Genomic DNA, 23793 nt, shown 5'->3' with positions numbered 1-23793 from the left:
TTCCATACGTCATTTCGAATATTCATACATATCCTTTTAAGTATTACAGTGATGTCATCGTACTTTGATGTGAAGTCATCGTCCTTTGATGTGATGTCATCGTACTTTTAATGTGATGTTATCGTCCATTGATGTTGTCACACATTCTGGAACATTAGGCTAGTTTGGGTAAACACTTGAAGCGTGCTGCTACAATATACTCACAATTGACATCTCTACTCAGTTGGATATTTGTAACATACATATTTTTTTCTTCAAAATAATGCTTCTTTTCAAGAATATTGATGGTATTAATCTGTATTGGTTTTTAACTTTAAAAACGAATTATTGTCATAACATACTTGATCATTGTATCTCCCATGCCAGGTAAATATGAGTTTGATACAACTCGCATTGCTCAACACACAGCTTCACAACAGTCACCAGACACTGCTGCACAGCAACACTGCCAACTTTTCTTGACATTTAAATTTAGTTTTCTATACGTCATTTTGAATATTCATACATATCCTTTTGTGTATTACAGTGATGTCATCGTCCTTTGATGTGATGTCATCGTCCTTTGATGTCTTCACACATTCTGGAACATTAGGCTAGTTTGGATAGACACATTGAAGCGTGCTGCCACAATACACTCACACTTGACTTCTCTACTCAGTTGGATATTTGTAACATACATATTTTTTTCTTCAAAATAATGCTTCTTTTCAAGAATATGGCTGGTATTGATGTGTATTTCTTTATAACTTTTAAAAAAAATAATTGTCATAACATACTTGATCATTGTATCTCCCATGCCAGGTAAATATGAGTTGGATGCAACTCGCATTGCTCAACACACAGCTTCATAACGTACATCAGACACTGCTGCACAGCAACACTGCCACTTTTCTGGACATTTAAATTTAGTTTTCCATACGTAATTTTGAATATTCATATAAATCCTTTTAAGTATTACAGTGATGTCATCGTCCTTTGAAGTGATGTCATCGTCCTTTGATGTGATGTCATCTTATTTTGATGTGATGTTATCGTCCATTGATGTTGTCACACATTCTGGAACATTAGGCTAGTTTGGGTAAACACTTGAAGCGTGCTGCTACAATATACTCACAATTGAAATCTCTACTCAGTTGGATATTTGTAACATACATATTTTTTTCTTCAAAATAATGCTTCTTTTCAAGAATATGGCTGGTATTAATCTGTATTTGTTTTTAACTTTAAAAACAAATTATTGTAATGAAATACTTGATCATTGTATTTTCAATGCCAGGTAAATATGAGTTGTATGCAACTCGCATTGCTCAACACACAGCTTCACAACGGTCACCAGACACTGCTGCACAGCAACACTGCCACTTTTCTGGACATTTAAATTTAGTTTTCCATACATCATTTCAAATATTCATACATATCCTTTTATGTATTATAGTGATGTCATCGTCCTTTGATGTGATGTCTTCGTCCCTTGATGTGATGTCATCATCCTTTGATGTGATGACATCGTCCTTTGATGTTTCCACACATTCTGGAACATTAGGCTAGTTTGAGTAAACACTTGAAGCGTGCTGCTACAATATACTCACAATTGACATCTCTACTCAGTTGGATATTTGTAACATACATATTTTTTTTTTCAAAATAATGCTTCTTTTCAAGAATATGGATGGTATTAATCTGCATTGGTTTTTAACTTTAAAAAAAATAATTGTCATAACATACTTGATCATTGTATCTCCCATGCCAGGTAAATATGAGTTGGATGCAACTCGCCTTGCTCAACACACAGCTTCACAAAGTACATCAGACACTGCTGCACAGCAACACTGCCAACTTTTCTGGACATTTAAATTTAGTTTTCCATACGTCATTTTGAATATTCATACATATCCTTTTATGTATTACAGTGATGTCATCGTCCTTTTTATGTGATGTCTTCGTCCTTTGATGTGATGTCATCGTCCTTTGATGTGATGTGATCGTCCTTTGATGTTGTCACACATTCTGGAACATTAGGCTAGTTTGGGTAGACACATTGAAGCGTGCTGCTACAATACACTCACAGTTGACAATCTCTACTCAGTTGGATATTTGTAACATACATCATTTTTTCTTCAAAATAATGCTTCTTTTCAAGAATATGGCTGGTATTAATCTGTATTTGTTTTTAACGTTAAAAACTAATTATTGTCATAAAATACTTGATCAATGTATCTCCAATGCCAGGTAAATATGAGTTTGATGCGACTCGCATTGGTCAACACACAGCTTCACAACGTACATCAGACACTGCTGTACAGCAACACTGCCACTTTTCTGGAAATTTAAATTTAGTTTTCAATACGTCATTTAGAATATTCATATATATCCTTTTATGTGTTACAGTGATGTCATCGTCCTTTGATGTGATGTCTTCGTCCTTTGATGTTATGTCATCGTACTTTGATGTGATGTTATCGTCCATTGATGTTGTCACACATTCTGGAACATTAGGCTAGTTTGGATAGACACATTGAAGCGTGCTGCCACAATACACTCACAGTTGACAATCTCTACTCAGTTGGATATTTGTAACATACATATTTTTTTGTTCAAAATAATGGTTCTTTTCAAGAATATGGTTGTTATTGATCTGTATTTATTTATAACTTTAAAAAAAATGATTGTCATAACATACTTGATCATTGTATCTCCCATGCCAGGTAAATATGAGTTGTATGCAACTCGCATTGCTCAACACACAGCTTCACAACGGTCACCAGACACTGCTGCACAGCAACACTGCCACTTTTCTGGACATTTAAATTTAGTTTTCCATACATCATTTCGAATATTCATACATATCCTTTTAAGTATTACAGTGATGTCATCGTCCTTTGATGTGAAGTCATCGTCCTTTGATGTGATGTCATCGTACTTTTAATGTGATGTTATCGTCCATTGATGTTGTCACACATTCTGGAACATTAGGCTAGTTTGGGTAAACACTTGAAGCGTGCTGCTACAATATACTCACAATTGACATCTCTACTCAGTTGGATATTTGTAACATACATATTTTTTTCTTCAAAATAATGCTTCTTTTCAAGAATATTGATGGTATTAATCTGTATTGGTTTTTAACTTTAAAAACGAATTATTGTCATAACATACTTGATCATTGTATCTCCCATGCCAGGTAAATATGAGTTTGATGCAACTCGCATTGCTCAACACACAGCTTCACAACAGTCACCAGACACTGCTGCACAGCAACACTGCCAACTTTTCTTGACATTTAAATTTAGTTTTCTATACGTCATTTTGAATATTCATACATATCCTTTTGTGTATTACAGTGATGTCATCGTCCTTTGATGTGATGTCATCGTCCTTTGATGTCTTCACACATTCTGGAACATTAGGCTAGTTTGGATAGACACATTGAAGCGTGCTGCCACAATACACTCACACTTGACTTCTCTACTCAGTTGGATATTTGTAACATACATATTTTTTTCTTCAAAATAATGCTTCTTTTCAAGAATATGGCTGGTATTGATGTGTATTTCTTTATAACTTTTAAAAAAAATAATTGTCATAACATACTTGATCATTGTATCTCCCATGCCAGGTAAATATGAGTTGGATGCAACTCGCATTGCTCAACACACAGCTTCATACCGTACATCAGACACTGCTGCACAGCAACACTGCCACTTTTCTGGACATTTAAATTTAGTTTTCCATACGTAATTTTGAATATTCATATAAATCCTTTTAAGTATTACAGTGATGTCATCGTCCTTTGAAGTGATGTCATCGTCCTTTGATGTGATGTCATCTTATTTTGATGTGATGTTATCGTCCATTGATGTTGTCACACATTCTGGAACATTAGGCTAGTTTGGGTAAACACTTGAAGCGTGCTGCTACAATATACTCACAATTGAAATCTCTACTCAGTTGGATATTTGTAACATACATATTTTTTTCTTCAAAATAATGCTTCTTTTCAAGAATATGGCTGGTATTAATCTGTATTTGTTTTTAACTTTAAAAACAAATTATTGTAATGAAATACTTGATCATTGTATTTTCAATGCCAGGTAAATATGAGTTGGATGCAACTCGCATTGCTCAACACACAGCCTCACAACGTACACCATACACTGCTGCACAGCAACACTGCCACTTTTCTGGACATTTAAATTTAGTTTTCCATACATCATTTTGAATATTCATACATATCCTTTTCTGTATTACAGTGATGTCATCGTCCTTTGATGTGATGTGATCGTCCTTTGATGTTGTCACACATTCTGGAACATTAGGCTAGTTTGGGTAGACACATTGAAGCGTGCTGCTACAATACACTCACAGTTGACAATCTCTACTCAGTTGGATATTTGTAACATACATCATTTTTTCTTCAAAATAATGCTTCTTTTCAAGAATATGGCTGGTATTAATCTGTATTTGTTTTGAACGTTAAAAACTAATTATTGTCATAAAATACTTGATCAATGTATCTCCAATGCCAGGTAAATATGAGTTTGATGCGACTCGCATTGGTCAACACACAGCTTCACAACGTACATCAGACACTGCTGCACAGCAACACTGCCACTTTTCTGGAAATTTAAATTTAGTTTTCCATACGTAATTTTGAATATTCATACATATCCTTTTAAGTATTACAGTGATGTCATCGTCCTTTGAAGTGATGTCATCGTCCTTTGATGTGATGTCATCTTATTTTGATGTGATGTTATCGTCCATTGATGTTGTCACACATTCTGGAACATTAGGCTAGTTTGGGTAAACACTTGAAGCGTGCTGCTACAATATACTCACAATTGAAATCTCTACTCAGTTGGATATTTGTAACATACATATTTTTTTCTTCAAAATAATGCTTCTTTTCAAGAAAATGGCTGGTATTAATCTGTATTTGTTTTTTAACTTTAAAAACAAATTATTGTAATGAAATACTTGATCATTGTATTTTCAATGCCAGGTAAATATGAGTTGGATGCAACTCGCATTGTTCAACACACAGCTTCACAACGTACACCATACACTGCTGCACAGCAACACTGCCACTTTTCTGGACATTTAAATTTAGTTTTCCATACATCATTTTGAATATTCATACATATCCTTTTCTGTATTACAGTGATGTCATCGTCCTTTGATGTGATGTGATCGTCCATTGATGTTGTCACACATTCTGGAACATTAGGCTAGTTTGGGTAAACACTTGAAGCGTGCTGCTACAATATACTCACAATTGACATCTCTACTCAGTTGGATATTTGTAACAAACATATTTTTTTCTTCAAAATAATGATTCTTTTCAAGAATATGGATGGTATTAATCTGTATTGGTTTTTAACTTTAAAAACGAATTATTGTCATAACATACTTGATCATCTAATCTCCAATGCCAGGTAAATATGAGTTGGATGCAACTCGCATTGCTCAACACACAGCTTCACAACGTACATCAGACACTGCTGCACAGCAACACTGCCACTTTTCTGGACATTTAAATTTAGTTTTCCATACATCATTTCGAATATTCATACATATCCTTTTAAATATTACAGTGATGTCATCGTCCTTTGATGTGATGTCATCGTCCTTTGATGTTTTCACACATTCTGGAACATTAGGCTAGTTTGGATAGACACATTGAAGCGTGCTGCCACAAAACACTCACAGTTGAATTCTCTACTCAGTTTGATATTTGTAACATACATATTTTTTTCTTCAAAATAATGCTTCTTTTCAAGAATATGGATGGTATTAATCTGTATTTGTTTTTAACGTTAAAAACTAATTATTGTCATAAAATACTTGATCAATGTATCTCCCATGCCAGGTAAATATGAGTTGGATGCAACTCGCATTGCTCAACACACAGCTTCATAACGTACATCAGACACTGCTGCACAGCAACACTGCCACTTTTCTGGACATTTAAATTTAGTTTTCCATACGTAATTTTGAATATTCATATAAATCCTTTTAAGTATTACAGTGATGTCATCGTCCTTTGAAGTGATGTCATCGTCCTTTGATGTGATGTCATCTTATTTTGATGTGATGTTATCGTCCATTGATGTTGTCACACATTCTGGAACATTAGGCTAGTTTGGGTAAACACTTGAAGCGTGCTGCTACAATATACTCACAATTGAAATCTCTACTCAGTTGGATATTTGTAACATACATATTTTTTTCTTCAAAATAATGCTTCTTTTCAAGAATATGGCTGGTATTAATCTGTATTTGTTTTTAACTTTAAAAACAAATTATTGTAATGAAATACTTGATCATTGTATTTTCAATGCCAGGTAAATATGAGTTGTATGCAACTCGCATTGCTCAACACACAGCTTCACAACGGTCACCAGACACTGCTGCACAGCAACACTGCCACTTTTCTGGACATTTAAATTTAGTTTTCCATACATCATTTCAAATATTCATACATATCCTTTTATGTATTATAGTAATGTCATCGTCCTTTGATGTGATGTCTTCGTCCCTTGATGTGATGTCATCATCCTTTGATGTGATGACATCGTCCTTTGATGTTGTCACACATTCTGGAACATTAGGCTAGTTTGGGTAGACACATTGAAGAGTGCTGCTACAATACACTCACAGTTGACAATCTCTACTCAGTTGGATATTTGTAACATACATCATTTTTTCTTCAAAATAATGCTTCTTTTCAAGAATATGGCTGGTATTAATCTGTATTTGTTTTTAACGTTAAAAACTAATTATTGTCATAAAATACTTGATCAATGTATCTCCAATGCCAGGTAAATATGAGTTTGATGCGACTCGCATTGGTCAACACACAGCTTCACAACGTACATCAGACACTGCTGCACAGCAACACTGCCACTTTTCTGGACATTTAAATTTAGTTTTCCATACGTAATTTTGAATATTCATATAAATCCTTTTAAGTATTACAGTGATGTCATCGTCCTTTGATGTGATGTCATCGTCCTTTGATGTCTTCACACATTCTGGAACATTAGGCTAGTTTGGATAGACACATTGAAGCGTGCTGCCCCAATACACTCACACTTGACTTCTCTACTCAGTTGGATATTTGTAACATACATATTTTTTTCTTCAAAATAATGCTTCTTTTCAAGAATATGGCTGGTATTGATGTGTATTTCTTTATAACTTTTAAAAAAAATAATTGTCATAACATACTTGATCATTGTATCTCCCATGCCAGGTAAATATGAGTTGGATGCAACTCGCATTGCTCAACACACAGCTTCATAACGTACATCAGACACTGCTGCACAGCAACACTGCCACTTTTCTGGACATTTAAATTTAGTTTTCCATACGTAATTTTGAATATTCATATAAATCCTTTTAAGTATTACAGTGATGTCATCGTCCTTTGAAGTGATGTCATCGTCCTTTGATGTGATGTCATCTTATTTTGATGTGATCTTATCGTCCATTGATGTTGTCACACATTCTGGAACATTAGGCTAGTTTGGGTAAACACTTGAAGCGTGCTGCTACAATATACTCACAATTGAAATCTCTACTCAGTTGGATATTTGTAACATACATATTTTTTTCTTCAAAATAATGCTTCTTTTCAAGAATATGGCTGGTATTAATCTGTATTTGTTTTTAACTTTAAAAACAAATTATTGTAATGAAATACTTGATCATTGTATTTTCAATGCCAGGTAAATATGAGTTGGATGCAACTCGCATTGCTCAACACACAGCCTCACAACGTACACCATACACTGCTGCACAGCAACACTGCCACTTTTCTGGACATTTAAATTTAGTTTTCCATACGTCATTTTGAATATTCATACATATCCTTTTCTGTATTACAGTGATGTCATCGTCCTTTGATGTGATGTGATCGTCCTTTGATGTTGTCACACATTCTGGAACATTAGGCTAGTTTGGGTAGACACATTGAAGCGTGCTGCTACAATACACTCACAGTTGACAATCTCTACTCAGTTGGATATTTGTAACATACATCATTTTTTCTTCAAAATAATGCTTCTTTTCAAGAATATGGCTGGTATTAATCTGTATTTGTTTTGAACGTTAAAAACTAATTATTGTCATAAAATACTTGATCAATGTATCTCCAATGCCAGGTAAATATGAGTTTGATGCGACTCGCATTGGTCAACACACAGCTTCACAACGTACATCAGACACTGCTGCACAGCAACACTGCCAACTTTTCTGGAAATTTAAATTTAGTTTTCCATACGTAATTTTGAATATTCATACATATCCTTTTAAGTATTACAGTGATGTCATCGTCCTTTGAAGTGATGTCATCGTCCTTTGATGTGATGTCATCTTATTTTGATCTGATGTTATCGTCCATTGATGTTGTCACACATTCTGGAACATTAGGCTAGTTTGGGTAAACACTTGAAGCGTGCTGCTACAATATACTCACAATTGAAATCTCTACTCAGTTGGATATTTGTAACATACATATTTTGTTCTTCAAAATAATGCTTCTTTTCAAGAAAATGGCTGGTATTAATCTGTATTTGTTTTTTAACTTTAAAAACAAATTATTGTAATGAAATACTTGATCATTGTATTTTCAATGCCAGGTAAATATGAGTTGGATGCAACTCGCATTGCTCAACACACAGCTTCACAACGTACACCATACACTGCTGCACAGCAACACTGCCACTTTTCTGGACATTTAAATTTAGTTTTCCATACGTCATTTTGAATATTCATACATATCCTTTTCTGTATTACAGTGATGTCATCGTCCTTTGATGTGATGTGATCGTCCATTGATGTTGTCACACATTCTTGAACATTAGGCTAGTTTGGGTAAACACTTGAAGCGTGCTGCTACAATATACTCACAATTGACATCTCTACTCAGTTGGATATTTGTAACAAACATATTTTTTTCTTCAAAATAATGATTCTTTTCAAGAAAATGGATGGTATTAATCTGTATTGGTTTTTAACTTTAAAAACGAATTATTGTCATAACATACTTGATCATCTAATCTCCAATGCCAGGTAAATATGAGTTGGATGCAACTCGCATTGCTCAACACACAGCTTCACAACATACATCAGACACTGCTGCACAGCAACACTGCCACTTTTCTGGACATTTAAATTTAGTTTTCCATACGTCATTTTGAATATTCATACATATCCTTTTCTGTATTACAGTGATGTCATCGTCCTTTGATGTGATGTCATCGTCCTTTGATGTTTTCACACATTCTGGAACATTAGGCTAGTTTGGATAGACACATTAAAGCGTGCTGCCACAATACACTCACAGTTGACTTCTCTACTCAGTTTGATATTGGTAACATACATATTTTTTTCTTCAAAATAATGCTTCTTTTCAAGAATATGGATGGTATTAATCTGTATTTGTTTTTAACGTTAAAAACTAATTATTGTCATAAAATACTTGATCAATGTATCTCCAATGCCAGGTAAATATGAGTTTGATGCGACTCGCATTGGTCAACACACAGCTTCACAACGTACATCAGACACTGCTGCACAGCAACACTGCCACTTTTCTGAACATTTAAATTTAGTTTTCCATACATCATCTTGAATATTCATACATATCCTTTTATGTATTACAGTGATGTCATCGTCCTTTGATGTGATGTCATCGTCCTTTGATGTTTTCACACATTCTTGAACATTAGGCTAGTTTGGATGGACACATTGAAAGGTGCTGCCACAATACACTCACAGTTGACATCTCTACTCAGTTGGATATTTGTAACATACATGTTTTTTCTTCAAAATAATGCTTCTTTTCAAAAAATATGGATGGTATTAATCTGTATTTGTTTTTAAATTTAAAAAAAAATTATTGTCATGAAATACTTGATCATCGTATCTTCCATGCCAGGTAAATATGAGTTGGATGCAACTCGCATTGCTCAACACACAGCTTCACAACAGTCACCAGACACTGCTGCACAGCAACACTGCCATTTTTCTGGACATTTAAATTTAGTTTTCCATACATCATTTTGAATATTCATACATATCCTTTTATGTATTACAGTGATGTCATCATCCTTTGATGTGATGTCTTCGTCCATTGTTGTGATGTCATCGTCCTTTGATGTATAAAGCGATGACATAAAGCGTCTTGAGATAACTTCTGTTGTGATTTGACGCTATACAAAAATAAATTGATTTGATTTGATTTGATTTGATGTGATGTCATCGTCCTTTGTTTGTGATGTCTTCGTCCTTTGATGTTTTCACACATTCTGGATCATTAGGCTAGTTTGGGTAAACACTTGAAGCGTGCTGCTACAATATACTCACAATTGACATCTCTACTCAGTTGGATATTTGTAACATACATATTTTTTTCTTCAAAATAATGCTTCTTTTCAAGAATATGGATGGTATTAATCTGTATTGGTTTTTAACTTTAAAAACGAAATATTGTCATAACATACTTGATCATCTAATCTCCAATGCCAGGTAAATATGAGTTGGATGCAACTTGCATTGCTCAACACACAGCTTCACAATGGTCACCAGACACTGTTGCAGCAACACTGCCACTTTTCCGGACATTTAAATTTAGTTTACCATACGTCATTTCAAATATTCATACATATACTTTCATGTATTAAAGTGATGTCATCGTCCTTTGATGTGATGTCTTCGTCCCTTGATGTGATTTCATCGTCCTTTGATGTGATGTCATCATCCTTTTGATGTTTTCACACATTCTGGAACATTAGGCTAGTTTGGATAGACACATTGAAGCGTGCTGCCACAATACACTCACAGTTGACTTCTCTACTCAGTTGGATATTTGTAACATACATATTTTTTTCTGCAAAATAATGCTTCTTTTCAAGAATATGGATGGAATTAAACTGTATTTGTTTTTAACTTTAAAAAAAAATTATTGTCATAAAATACTTGATCATTGTATCTCCAATGCCAGGTAAATATGAGTTGGATGCGATTCGCATTGCTCAACACACAGTTTCACAAGGTTCACCAGACACTGCTGCACAGCAACACTGCCACTTTTCTGGACATTTAAATTTAGTTTTCCATACGTCATTTTGAATATTCATACATATCCTTTTATGTATTACAGTGATGTCATCGTCCTTTGATGTGATGTCTTCGTCCATTGATGTGATGTCATCGTCCTTTGATGAATAAAGCGATGAGATAAAGCGTCTTGAGATAACTTCTGTTGTGATTTGACGCTATACAAAAATAAATTGATTTGATTTGATTTGATTTGATGTGATGTCATCGTCCTTTGTTTGTGATGTCTTCGTCCTTTGATGTTTTCACACATTCTGGATCATTAGGCTAGTTTGGGTAAACACTTGAAGCGTGCTGCTACAATATACTCACAATTGAAATCTCTACTCAGTTGGATATTTGTAACATATATATTTTTTTCTTCAAAATAATGCTCCTTTTCAAGAATATGGCTGGTATTAATCTGTATTTGTTTTTTAACTTTAAAAACAAATTATTGTAATGAAATACTTGATCATTGTATTTTCAATGCCAGGTAAATATGAGTTGGATGCAACTCGCATTGCTCAACACACAGCTTCACAACGTACATCAGACACTGCTGCACAGCAACACTGCCACTTTTCTGGACATTTAAATTTAGTTTTCCATACGTAATTTTGAATATTCATACATATCCTTTTAAGTATTACAGTGATGTCATCGTCCTTTGAAGTGATGTCATCGTCCTTTGATGTGATGTCATCTTATTTTGATGTGATGTTATCGTTCATTGATGTTGTCACACATTCTGGAACATTAGGCTAGTTTGGGTAAACACTTGAAGCGTGCTGCTACAATATACTCACAATTGAAATCTCTACTCAGTTGGATATTTGTAACATACATATTTTGTTCTTCAAAATAATGCTTCTTTTCAAGAAAATGGCTGGTATTAATCTGTATTTGTTTTTTAACTTTAAAAACAAATTATTGTAATGAAATACTTGATCATTGTATCTCCAATGCCAGGTAAATATGAGTTGGATGCAACTCGCATTGCTCAACACACAGTTTCACAAGGTACACCAGACACTGCTGCACAGCAACAATGCCACTTTTCTGGACATTTAAATTTAGCTTTCCATACGTCATTTCGAATATTCATACATATCCTTTTAAATATTACAGTGATGTCATCGTCCTTTGATGTGATGTCATCGTCCATTGATGTTGTCACACATTCTAGAACATTAGGCTAGTTTGGGTAAACACTTGAAGCGTGCTGCTACAATATACTCACAATTGACATCTCTACTCAGTTGGATATTTGTAACAAACATATTTTTTTCTTCAAAATAATGCTTCTTTTCAAGAATATGGATGGTATTAATCTGTATTGGTTTTTAACTTTAAAAACGAATTATTGTCATAACATACTTGATCATCTAATCTCCAATGCCAGGTAAATATGAGTTGGATGCAACTCGCATTGCTCAACACACAGCTTCACAACGTACATCAGACACTGCTGCACAGCAACACTGCCACTTTTCTGGACATTTAAATTTAGTTTTCCATACGTCATTTCAAATATTCATACATATACTTTCATGTATTAAAGTGATGTCATCGTCCTTTGATGTGATGTCTTCGTCCCTTGATGTGATTTCATCGTCCTTTGATGTGATGTCATCATCCTTTTGATGTTTTCACACATTCTGGAACATTAGGCTAGTTTGGATAGACACATTGAAGCGTGCTGCCACATTACACTCACAGTTGACTTCTCTACTCAGTTGGCTATTTGTAACATACATATTTTTTTCTTCAAAATAATGCTTCTTTTCAAGAATATGGATGGAATTAAACTGTATTTGTTTTTAACTTTAAAAAAAAATTATTGTCATAAAATACTTGATCATTGTATCTCCAATGCCAGGTAAATATGAGTTGGATGCGATTCGCATTGCTCAACACACAGTTTCACAAGGTACACCAGACACTGCTGCACAGCAACACTGCCACTTTTCTGGACATTTAAATTTAGCTTTCCATACGTCATTTCGAGTATTCATACATATCCTTTTAAATATTACAGTGATGTCATCGTCCTTTGATGTGATGTCATCGTCCTTTGATGTTTTCACACATTCTGGAACATTAGGCTAGTTTGGATAGACACATTGAAGCGTGCTGCCACAATACACTCACAGTTGACTTCTCTACTCAGTTTGATATTGGTAACATACATATTTTTTTCTTCAAAATAATGCTTCTTTTCAAGAATATGGAATGTATTAATCTGTATTTGTTTTTAACGTTAAAAACTAATTATTGTCATAAAATACTTGATCAATGTATCTCCAATGCCAGGTAAATATGAGTTTGATGCGACTCGCATTGGTCAACACACAGCTTCACAACGTACATCAGACACTGCTGCACAGCAACACTGCCACTTTTCTGAACATTTAAATTTAGTTTTCCATACATCATCTTGAATATTCATACATATCCTTTTATGTATTACAGTGATGTCATCGTCCTTTGATGTGATGTCATCGTCCTTTGATGTTTTCACACATTCTTGAACATTAGGCTAGTTTGGATGGACACATTGAAAGGTGCTGCCACAATACACTCACAGTTGACATCTCTACTCAGTTGGATATTTGTAACATACATGTTTTTTCTTCAAAATAATGCTTCTTTTCAAAAATATGGATGGTATTAATCTGTATTTGTTTTTAAATTTAAAAAAAAATTATTGTCATGAAATACTTGATCATCGTATCTTCCATGCCAGGTAAATATGAGTTGGATGCAACTCGCATTGCTCAACACACAGCTTCACAACAGTCACCAGACACTGCTGCACAGCAACACTGCCATTTTTCTGGACATTTAAATTTAGTTTTCCATACGTCATTTTGAATATTCATACATATCCTTTTATGTATTACAGTGATGTCATCGTCCTTTGATGTGATGTCTTCGTCCATTGATGTGATGTCATCGTCCTTTGTTGTATAAAGCGATGACATAAAGCGTCTTGAGATAACTTCTGTTGTGATTTGACGCTATACAAAAATAAATTGATTTGATTTGATTTGATTTGATGTGATGTCATCGTCCTTTGTTTGTGATGTCTTCGTCCTTTGATGTTTTCACACATTCTGGATCATTAGGCTAGTTTGGGTAAACACTTGAAGCGTGCTGCTACAATATACTCACAATTGAAATCTCTACTCAGTTGGATATTTGTAACATATATATTTTTTTCTTCAAAATAATGCTTCTTTTCAATAATATGGCTGGTATTAATCTGTATTTGTTTTTTAACTTTAAAAACAAATTATTGTAATGAAATACTTGATCATTGTATTTTCAATGCCAGGTAGATATGAGTTGGATGCAACTCGCATTGCTCAACACACAGCTTCACAACGTACACCATACACTGCTGCACAGCAACACTGCCACTTTTCTGGACATTTAAATTTAGTTTTCCATACGTCATTTTGAATATTCATACATATCCTTTTCTGTATTACAGTGATGTCATCGTCCTTTGATGTGATGTGATCGTCCATTGATGTTGTCACACATTCTAGAACATTAGGCTAGTTTGGGTAAACACTTGAAGCGTGCTGCTACAATATACTCACAATTGACATCTCTACTCAGTTGGATATTTGTAACAAACATATTTTTTTCTTCAAAATAATGCTTCTTTTCAAGAATATGGATGGTATTAATCTGTATTGGTTTTTAACTTTAAAAACGAATTATTGTCATAACATACTTGATCATCTAATCTCCAATGCCAGGTAAATATGAGTTGGATGCAACTCGCATTGCTCAACACACAGCTTCACAACGTACATCAGACACTGCTGCACAGCAACACTGCCACTTTTCTGAACATTTAAATTTAGTTTTCCATACATCATCTTGAATATTCATACATATCCTTTTATGTATTACAGTGATGTCATCGTCCTTTGATGTGATGTCATCGTCCTTTGATGTTTTCACACATTCTTGAACATTAGGCTAGTTTGGATGGACACATTGAAAGGTGCTGCCACAATACACTCACAGTTGACATCTCTACTCAGTTGGATATTTGTAACATACATGTTTTTTCTTCAAAATAATGCTTCTTTTCAAAAATATGGATGGTATTAATCTGTATTTGTTTTTAAATTTAAAAAAAAATTATTGTCATGAAATACTTGATCATCGTATCTTCCATGCCAGGTAAATATGAGTTGGATGCAACTCGCATTGCTCAACACACAGCTTCACAACAGTCACCAGACACTGCTGCACAGCAACACTGCCATTTTTCTGGACATTTAAATTTAGTTTTCCATACGTCATTTTGAATATTCATACATATCCTTTTATGTATTACAGTGATGTCATCGTCCTTTGATGTGATGTCTTCGTCCATTGTTGTGATGTCATCGTCCTTTGATGTATAAAGCGATGACATAAAGCGTCTTGAGATAACTTCTGTTGTGATTTGACGCTATACAAAAATAAATTGATTTGATTTGATTTGATTTGATGTGATGTCATCGTCCTTTGTTTGTGATGTCTTCGTCCTTTGATGTTTTCACACATTCTGGATCATTAGGCTAGTTTGGGTAAACACTTGAAGCGTGCTGCTACAATATACTCACAATTGACATCTCTACTCAGTTGGATATTTGTAACATACATATTTTTTTCTTCAAAATAATGCTTCTTTTCAAGAATATGGATGGTATTAATCTGTATTGGTTTTTAACTTTAAAAACGAAATATTGTCATAACATACTTGATCATCTAATCTCCAATGCCAGGTAAATATGAGTTGGATGCAACTTGCATTGCTCAACACACAGCTTCACAATGGTCACCAGACACTGCTGCAGCAACACTGCCACTTTTCTGGACATTTAAATTTAGTTTACCATACGTCATTTCAAATATTCATACATATACTTTCATGTATTAAAGTGATGTCATCGTCCTTTGATGTGATGTCTTCGTCCCTTGATGTGATTTCATCGTCCTTTGATGTGATGTCATCATCCTTTTGATGTTTTCACACATTCTGGAACATTAGGCTAGTTTGGGTACACATTTGAAGCGTGCTGCCACAATACACTCACAGTTGACAATCTGTACTCAGTTGGATATTTGTAACATATATTTTTTTTTCTTCAAAATAATGCTTCTTTTCAAGAATATGGATGGTATTAATCTTTATTTGTTTTTAACTTTAAAAAAAATTATTGTCATAAAATACTTGATCATTGTATCTCCATCCATCCATCCATCTTCAACCGCTTATCCGGGATCGGGTCGCAGGGGCAATAGCTCCAGCAGGGGACCCCAAACTTCCCTTTCCCGGGCCACATTAACCAGCTCTGACTGGGGGATCCCGAGGCGTTCCCAGGCCAGAGTAGAGATATAATCTCTCCACCTAGTCCTGGGTCTTCCCCGTGGTCTCCTCCCAGCTGGTCGTGCCTGGAACACCTCCCAAGGGAGGCGCCCAGGAGGCATCCGTGCTAGATGCCCGAACCGCCTCAACTGGCTCCTTTCGACCTAAGGAGTATCTCCAATGCCAGGTAAATATGATTTTGATGCGACTCGCATTGGTCAACACACAGCTTCACAACGTACATCAGACACTGCTGCACAGCAACACTGCCACTTTTTTGAACATTTAAATTTAGTTTTCCATACATCATTTTGAATATTCATACATATCCTTTTATGTATTACAGTGATGTCATCGTCCTTTGATGTGATGTCATCCTCCTTTGATGAGATGTCATCGTCCTTTGATGTGATGACATCGTCCTTTGATGTTTTCACACATTCTGGAACATTAGGCTAGTTTGGATAGACACATTGAAGCGTGCTGCCACAATACACTCACAGTAGACATCTCTACCTGGTTGGATATTTGTAACATACATATTTTTTTCTTCAAAATAATGTTTCTTTTCAAGAATATGGATGGTATTAATCTGTATTTGTTTTTAACTTTAAAAACAAATTAATGTCATGAAATACTTGATCATTGTATCTTCCATGCCAGGTAAATATGAGTTGAATGCAACTCGCATTGCTCAACACATAGCTTCACAACGTACACCAGACACTGCTGCACAGCAACACTGCCACTTTTCTGGACATTTAAATTTAGTTTTCCATACGTCATTTTGAATATTCATACATATCCTTTTATGTATTACAGTGATGTCATAGTCCTTTGATGTGAAGTCTTCGTCCATTGATGTGATGTCATCGTCCTTTGATGTATAAAGCGATGACATAAAGCGTCTTGAGATAACTTCTGTTTTGATTTGACGCTATACAAAAATAAATTGATTTGATTTGATTTGATTTGATGTGATGTCATCGTCCTTTGTTTGTGATGTCTTCGTCCTTTGATGTTTTCACACATTCTGGATCATTAGGCTAGTTTGGATAGACACATTGAAGCGTGCTGCCCCAATACACTCACAGTTGACAATCTGTACTCAGTTGGATATTTGTAACATATATATTTTTTTCTTCAAAATAATGCTTCTTTTCAAGAATATGGATGGTATTAATCTTTATTTGTTTTTAACTTTAAAAAAAATTATTGTCATAAAATACTTGATCATTGTATCTCCATCCATCCATCCATCTTCAACCGCTTATCCGGGATCGGGTCGCAGGGGCAATAGCTCCAGCAGGGGACCCCAAACTTCCCTTTCCCGGGCCACATTATCCAGCTCTGACTGGGGGATCCCGAGGCGTTCCCAGGCCAGAGTAGAGATATAATCTCTCCACCTAGTCCTGGGTCTTCCCCGTGGTCTCCTCCCAGCTGGTCGTGCCTGGAACACCTCCCAAGGGAGGCGCCCAGGAGGCATCCGTGCTAGATGCCCGAACCGCCTCAACTGGCTCCTTTCGACGCAAGGAGTATCTCCAATGCCAGGTAAATATGATTTTGATGCGACTCGCATTGGTCAACACACAGCTTCACAACGTACATCAGACACTGCTGCACAGCAACACTGCCACTTTTCTGGACATTTAAATTTAGTTTTCCATACATCATTTTGAATATTCATACATATCCTTTTCTGTAATACAGTGATGTCATCGTCCTTTGATGTGATGTCATCGTCCTTTGATGTTTTCACACATTCTGGAACATTAGGCTAGTTTGAATGGACACATTGAATCGTGCTGCCACAATACACTCACAGTTGACATCTCTACTCAGTTGGATATTTTTAACATACATATTTTTTTCTTCAAAATAATGCTTCTTTTCAAGAATATGGATGGTATTAATCTGTATTTGTTTTTAACTTTAAAAAAAATGTATTGTCATAACATACTTGATCATTGTATCTCCAATGCCAGGTAAATATGAGTTGGATGCAACTCGCATTGCTCAACACACAGCTTCACAATGGTCACCAGACACTGCTGCACAGCAACACTGCCACTTTTCTGGACATTTAAATTTAGTTTTCCATACGTCATTTTGAATATTCATAAATATCCTTTTATGTATTACAGTGATGTCATCGTCCTTTGATGTGATGTCTTCGTCCTTTGATGTGATGTCATCTTATTTTGATGTGATGTTATCGTCCATTGATGTTGTCACACATTCTGGAACATTAGGCTAATTTGGGTAAACACTTGAAGCATGCTGCTACAATATACTCACAATTGACATCTCTACTCAGTTGGATATTTGTAACATCCATCATTTTTTCTTCAAAATAATGCTTCTTTTCAAGAATATGGCTGGTATTAATCTGTATTTGTTTTTTAACGTTAAAAACTAATTATTGTCATAAAATACTTGATCAATGTATCTCCAATGCCAGGTAAATATGAGATTTTGATGCGACTCGCATTGGTCAACACACAGCTTCACAACGTACATCAGACACTGCTGCACAGCAACACTGCCACTTTTCTGGAAATTTAAATTTAGTTTTCCATACGTCATTTAGAATATTCATACATATCCTTTTATGTGTTACAGTGATGTCATCGTCCTTTGATGTGATGTCTTCGTCCTTTGATGTTGTCACACATTCTGGAACATTAGGCTAGTTTGGGTAGACACATTGAAGCGTGCTGCTACAATACACTCACACTTGACTTCTCTACTCAGTTGGATATTTGTAACATACATATTGTTTTCTTCAAAATAATGCTTCTTTTCAAGAATATGGATGGTATTAATCTGTATTTGTTTTTAACTTTAAAAAAAAAATATTGTCTCTACATACTTGATCATTGTATCTCCCATGCCAGGTAAATATGAGTTTTATGCAACTCGCATTGCTCAACACACAGCTTCACAACGGTCACAAGACACTGCTGCACAGCAACACTGCCACTTTTCTGGACATTTAAATTTAGCTTTCCATACGTCATTTCGAATATTCATACATATCCTTTTAAGTAATACAGTGATGTCATAGTCCTTTGATGTGATGTCATCGTCCTTTGATGTGATGTCATCGTCCTTTGATGTGATGTCATCTTACTTTGATGTGATGTTATCGTCCATTGATGTTGTCACACATTCTGGAACATTAGGCTAGATTGGGTAAACACTTGAAGCGTGCTGCTACAATATACTCACAATTGACAGCTCTACTCAGTTGGATATTTGTAACAAACATATTTTTTTCTTCAAAATAATGCTTCATTTCAAGAATATGGATGGTATTAATCTGTATTTGTTTTTAACTTTAAAAAAAAATTATTGTCTCTACATACTTGATCATTGTATCTCCCATGCCAGGTAAATATTAGTTGTATGCAACTCGCATTGCTCAACACACAGCTTCACAACGGTCACCAGACACTGCTGCACAGCAACACTGCCACTTTTCTGGACATTTAAATTTAGTTTTCCATACGTCATTTCGAATATTCATACATAAACTTTTATGTATTACAGTGATGTCATCGTCCTTTGATGTGATGTCATCGTCCATTGATGTGATGTTATCGTCCTTTGATGTTTTCACATATTCTGGAACACTAGGCTAATTTGGGTAGACATTTGAAGCGTGCTGCTAAAATACACTCACAGTTGACAATCTCTACTCAGTTGGATATAAGTAACATACATATTTTTTTCTTCAAAATAATGCTTCTTTTCAAGAATATGGCTGGTATTAATCTGTATTGGTTTTTTACTTTAAAAACAAATTATTGTAATGAAATACTTGATCATTGTATTTTCAATGCCAGGTAAATATGAGTTGGATGCAACTCGCATTGCTCAACACACAGCTTCACAACGTACACCATACACTGCTGCACAGCAACACTGCCACTTTTCTGGACATTTAAATTTAGTTTTCCATACATCATTTTGAATATTCATACATATCCTTTTCTGTATTACAGTGATGTCATCGTCCTTTGATGTGATGTCATCGTCCTTTGATGTGATGTCATCGTCCTTTGATGTTTTCACACATTCTGGAACATTAGGCTAGTTTGGATGGACACATTGAATCGTGCTGCCACAATACACTCACAGTTGACATCTCTACTCAGTTGGATATTTTTAACATACATATTTTTTTCTTCAAAATAATGCTTCTTTTTAAGAATATGGATGGTATTAATCTGTATTTGTTTTTAACTTTAAAAAAAATGCATTGTCATAACATACTTGATCATTGTATCTCCAATGCCAGGTAAATATGAGTTGGATGCAACTCGCATTGCTCAACACACAGCTTCACAACGGTCACCAGACACTGCTGCACAGCAACACTGCCACTTTTCTGGACATTTAAATTTAGTTTTCCATACGTCATTTTGAATATTCATACAAATCCTTTTATGTGTTACAGTGATGTCATCGTCCTTTGATGTGATGTCTTCGTCCTTTGATGTGATGTCATCTTATTTTGATGTGATGTTATCGTCCATTGATGTTGTCACACATTCTGGAACATTAGGCTAGTTTGGGTAAACACTTGAAGCATGCTGCTACAATATACTCACAATTGACATCTCTACTCAGTTGGATATTTGTAACATACATCATTTTTTCTTCAAAATAATGCTTCTTTTCAAGAATATGGCTGGTATTAATCTGTATTTGTTTTTTAACGTTAAAAACTAATTATTGTCATAAAATACTTGATCAATGTATCTCCAATGCCAGGTAAATATGAGATTTTGATGCGACTCGCATTGGTCAACACACAGCTTCACAACGTACATCAGACACTGCTGCACAGCAACACTGCCACTTTTCTGGAAATTTAAATTTAGTTTTCCATACGTCATTTAGAATATTCATACATATCCTTTTATGTGTTACAGTGATGTCATCGTCCTTTGATGTGATGTCTTCGTCCTTTGATGTTGTCACACATTCTGGAACATTAGGCTAGTTTGGGTAGACACATTGAAGCGTGCTGCTACAATACACTCACACTTGACTTCTCTACTCAGTTGGATATTTGTAACATACATCATTTTTTCTTCAAAATAATGCTTCTTTTCAAGAATATGGATGGTATTAATCTGTATTTGTTTTTAACATTAAAAAAACTAATTATTGTCATAAAATACTTGATCATTGTATCTCCCATGCCAGGTAAATATTAGTTTTATGCAACTCGCATTGCTCAACACACAGCTTCACAACGGTCACCAGACACTGCTGGACAGCAACACTGCCACTTTTCAGGACATTTAAATTTAGTTTTCCATAAGTATTTTCAAATATTCATACATATACTTTTATGTATTACAGTGATGTCATCGTCCTTTGATGTGATGTCTTCGTCCCTTGATGTGATTTCATCGTCCTTTGATGTGATGTTATCGTCCTTTGAGGTTTTCACACATTCTGGATCATTAGGCTAGTTTGGATAGACACATTGAAGCGTGCTGCCACAATACACTCAGAGTTGACAATCTCTACTCAGTTGGATATTTGTAACATACATATTGTTTTCTTCAAAATAATGCTTCTTTTCTAGAATATGGCTGGTATTGATCTGTATTTCATTATAACTTTAAAAAAATGATTGTCATAACATACTTGATCATCGTATCTCCAATGCCAGGTAAATACTAGTTGGATGCGACTCGCATTGCTCAACACACAGCTTCACAACGTACATCACACACTGCTGCACAGCAACACTGCCAACTTTTTTCTGGACATTTAAATTTAGTTTTCCATACGTCATTTTGAATATTCATACATATCCTTTTGTGTATTACAGTGATGTCATCGTCCTTTGATGTGATGTCATCGTCCTTTGATGTCTTCACACATTCTGGAACTTTAGGCTAGTTTGGATAGACACATTGAAGCGTGCTGCCACAATACACTCACACTTGACTTCTCTACTCAGTTGGATATTTGTAACATACATATTTTTTTCTTCAAAATAATGCTTCTTTTCAAGAATATGGATGGTATTAATCTGTATTGGTTTTTAACTTTAAAAAAAAATATTGTCATAAAATACTTGATCATTGTATCTCCAATGCCAGGTAAATATGAGTTTGATGCGACTCGCATTGGTCAACACACAGCTTCACAACGTACATCACACACTGCAACACAGCAAAACTGCCACTTTTCTGGACATTTAAATTTAGTTTTCCATACGTCATTTAGAATATTCATACATATCCTTTTATGTGTTACAGTGATGTCATCATCCTTTGATGTGATGTCATCGTCCTTTGATGTGATGTCATCGTCCTTTGATGTGATGTGATGTCCTTTGATGTTTTCACACATTCTGGAACATTAGGCTAGTTTGGGTAGACATTTGAAGCATGCTGCTAAAATACACTCACAGTTGACAATCTCTACTCAGTTGGATATTTGTAACATACACATTTTTTTCTTCAAAATAATGCTTCTTTTCAAGAATATGGCTGGTATTAAACTGTATTTGTTTTTTAACGTTAAAAACTAATTATTGTCATAAAATACTTGATCAATGTATCTCCAATGCCAGGTAAATATGAGATTTTGATGCGACTCGCATTGGTCAACACACAGCTTCACAACGTATATCAGACACTGCTGCACAGCAACACTGCCACTTTTCTGGACATTTAAATTTAGTTTTCCATACGTCATTTCGAATATTCATACATATCCTTTTATTTATTTCAGTGATGTCATCGTCCTCTGATGTTATGTCTTCGTCCTTTGATGTGATGTCATCGTCCTTTGATGTGATGTCATCGTCCTTTGATGTTTTCACAAATTCTGGAACATTAGGCTAGTTTGGATAGACACATTGAAGCGTGCTGCCACAATACACTCACAGTTGACTTCTCTACTCAGTTGGATATTTGTAACATACATATTTTTTTCTTCAAAATAATGCTTCTTTTCAAGAATATGGCTGGTATTGATCTGTATTTGTTTTTAACTTTAAAAAAAAAATATTATCATAACATACTTGATCATTGTATCTCCCATGCCAGGTAAATATGAGTTTGATGCAACTCGCATTGCTCAACACACTGCTTCACAACAGTCACCAGACACTGCTGCACAGCAACACTGCCAACTTTTCTGGACATTTAAATTTTGTTTTCTATACGTCATTTTGAATATTCATACATATCCTTTTGTGTATTACAGTGATGTCATCGTCCTTTGATGTGATGTCATCGTCCTTTGATGTCTTCACACATTCTGGAACATTAGGC

The 23793-nt window shown here is 35.0% G+C and overlaps 1 long non-coding RNA gene across 1 annotated transcript in view; it reads left to right on the top strand.

The window, feature by feature from the left end:
* LOC141774782 (uncharacterized) overlaps positions 1–23585 on the top strand; it is a 139316-nt gene extending 115731 nt beyond the window's left edge. The window contains exon 3 of the long non-coding RNA XR_012595453.1: positions 23249–23585. This is a non-coding gene — a long non-coding RNA (uncharacterized LOC141774782). The remainder of the gene's footprint in view (positions 1–23248) is intronic.
* The last annotated feature ends 208 nt before the right edge of the window (positions 23586–23793 follow it).

This window comes from Sebastes fasciatus, chromosome 10, assembly GCF_043250625.1.
Source record: "Sebastes fasciatus isolate fSebFas1 chromosome 10, fSebFas1.pri, whole genome shotgun sequence".
Classification (NCBI taxonomy): Eukaryota; Metazoa; Chordata; class Actinopteri; order Perciformes; family Sebastidae; genus Sebastes; species Sebastes fasciatus.
Note: the sequence above shows the minus strand (reverse complement) of the source record. Positions and strands in the feature narration are given on the sequence as shown.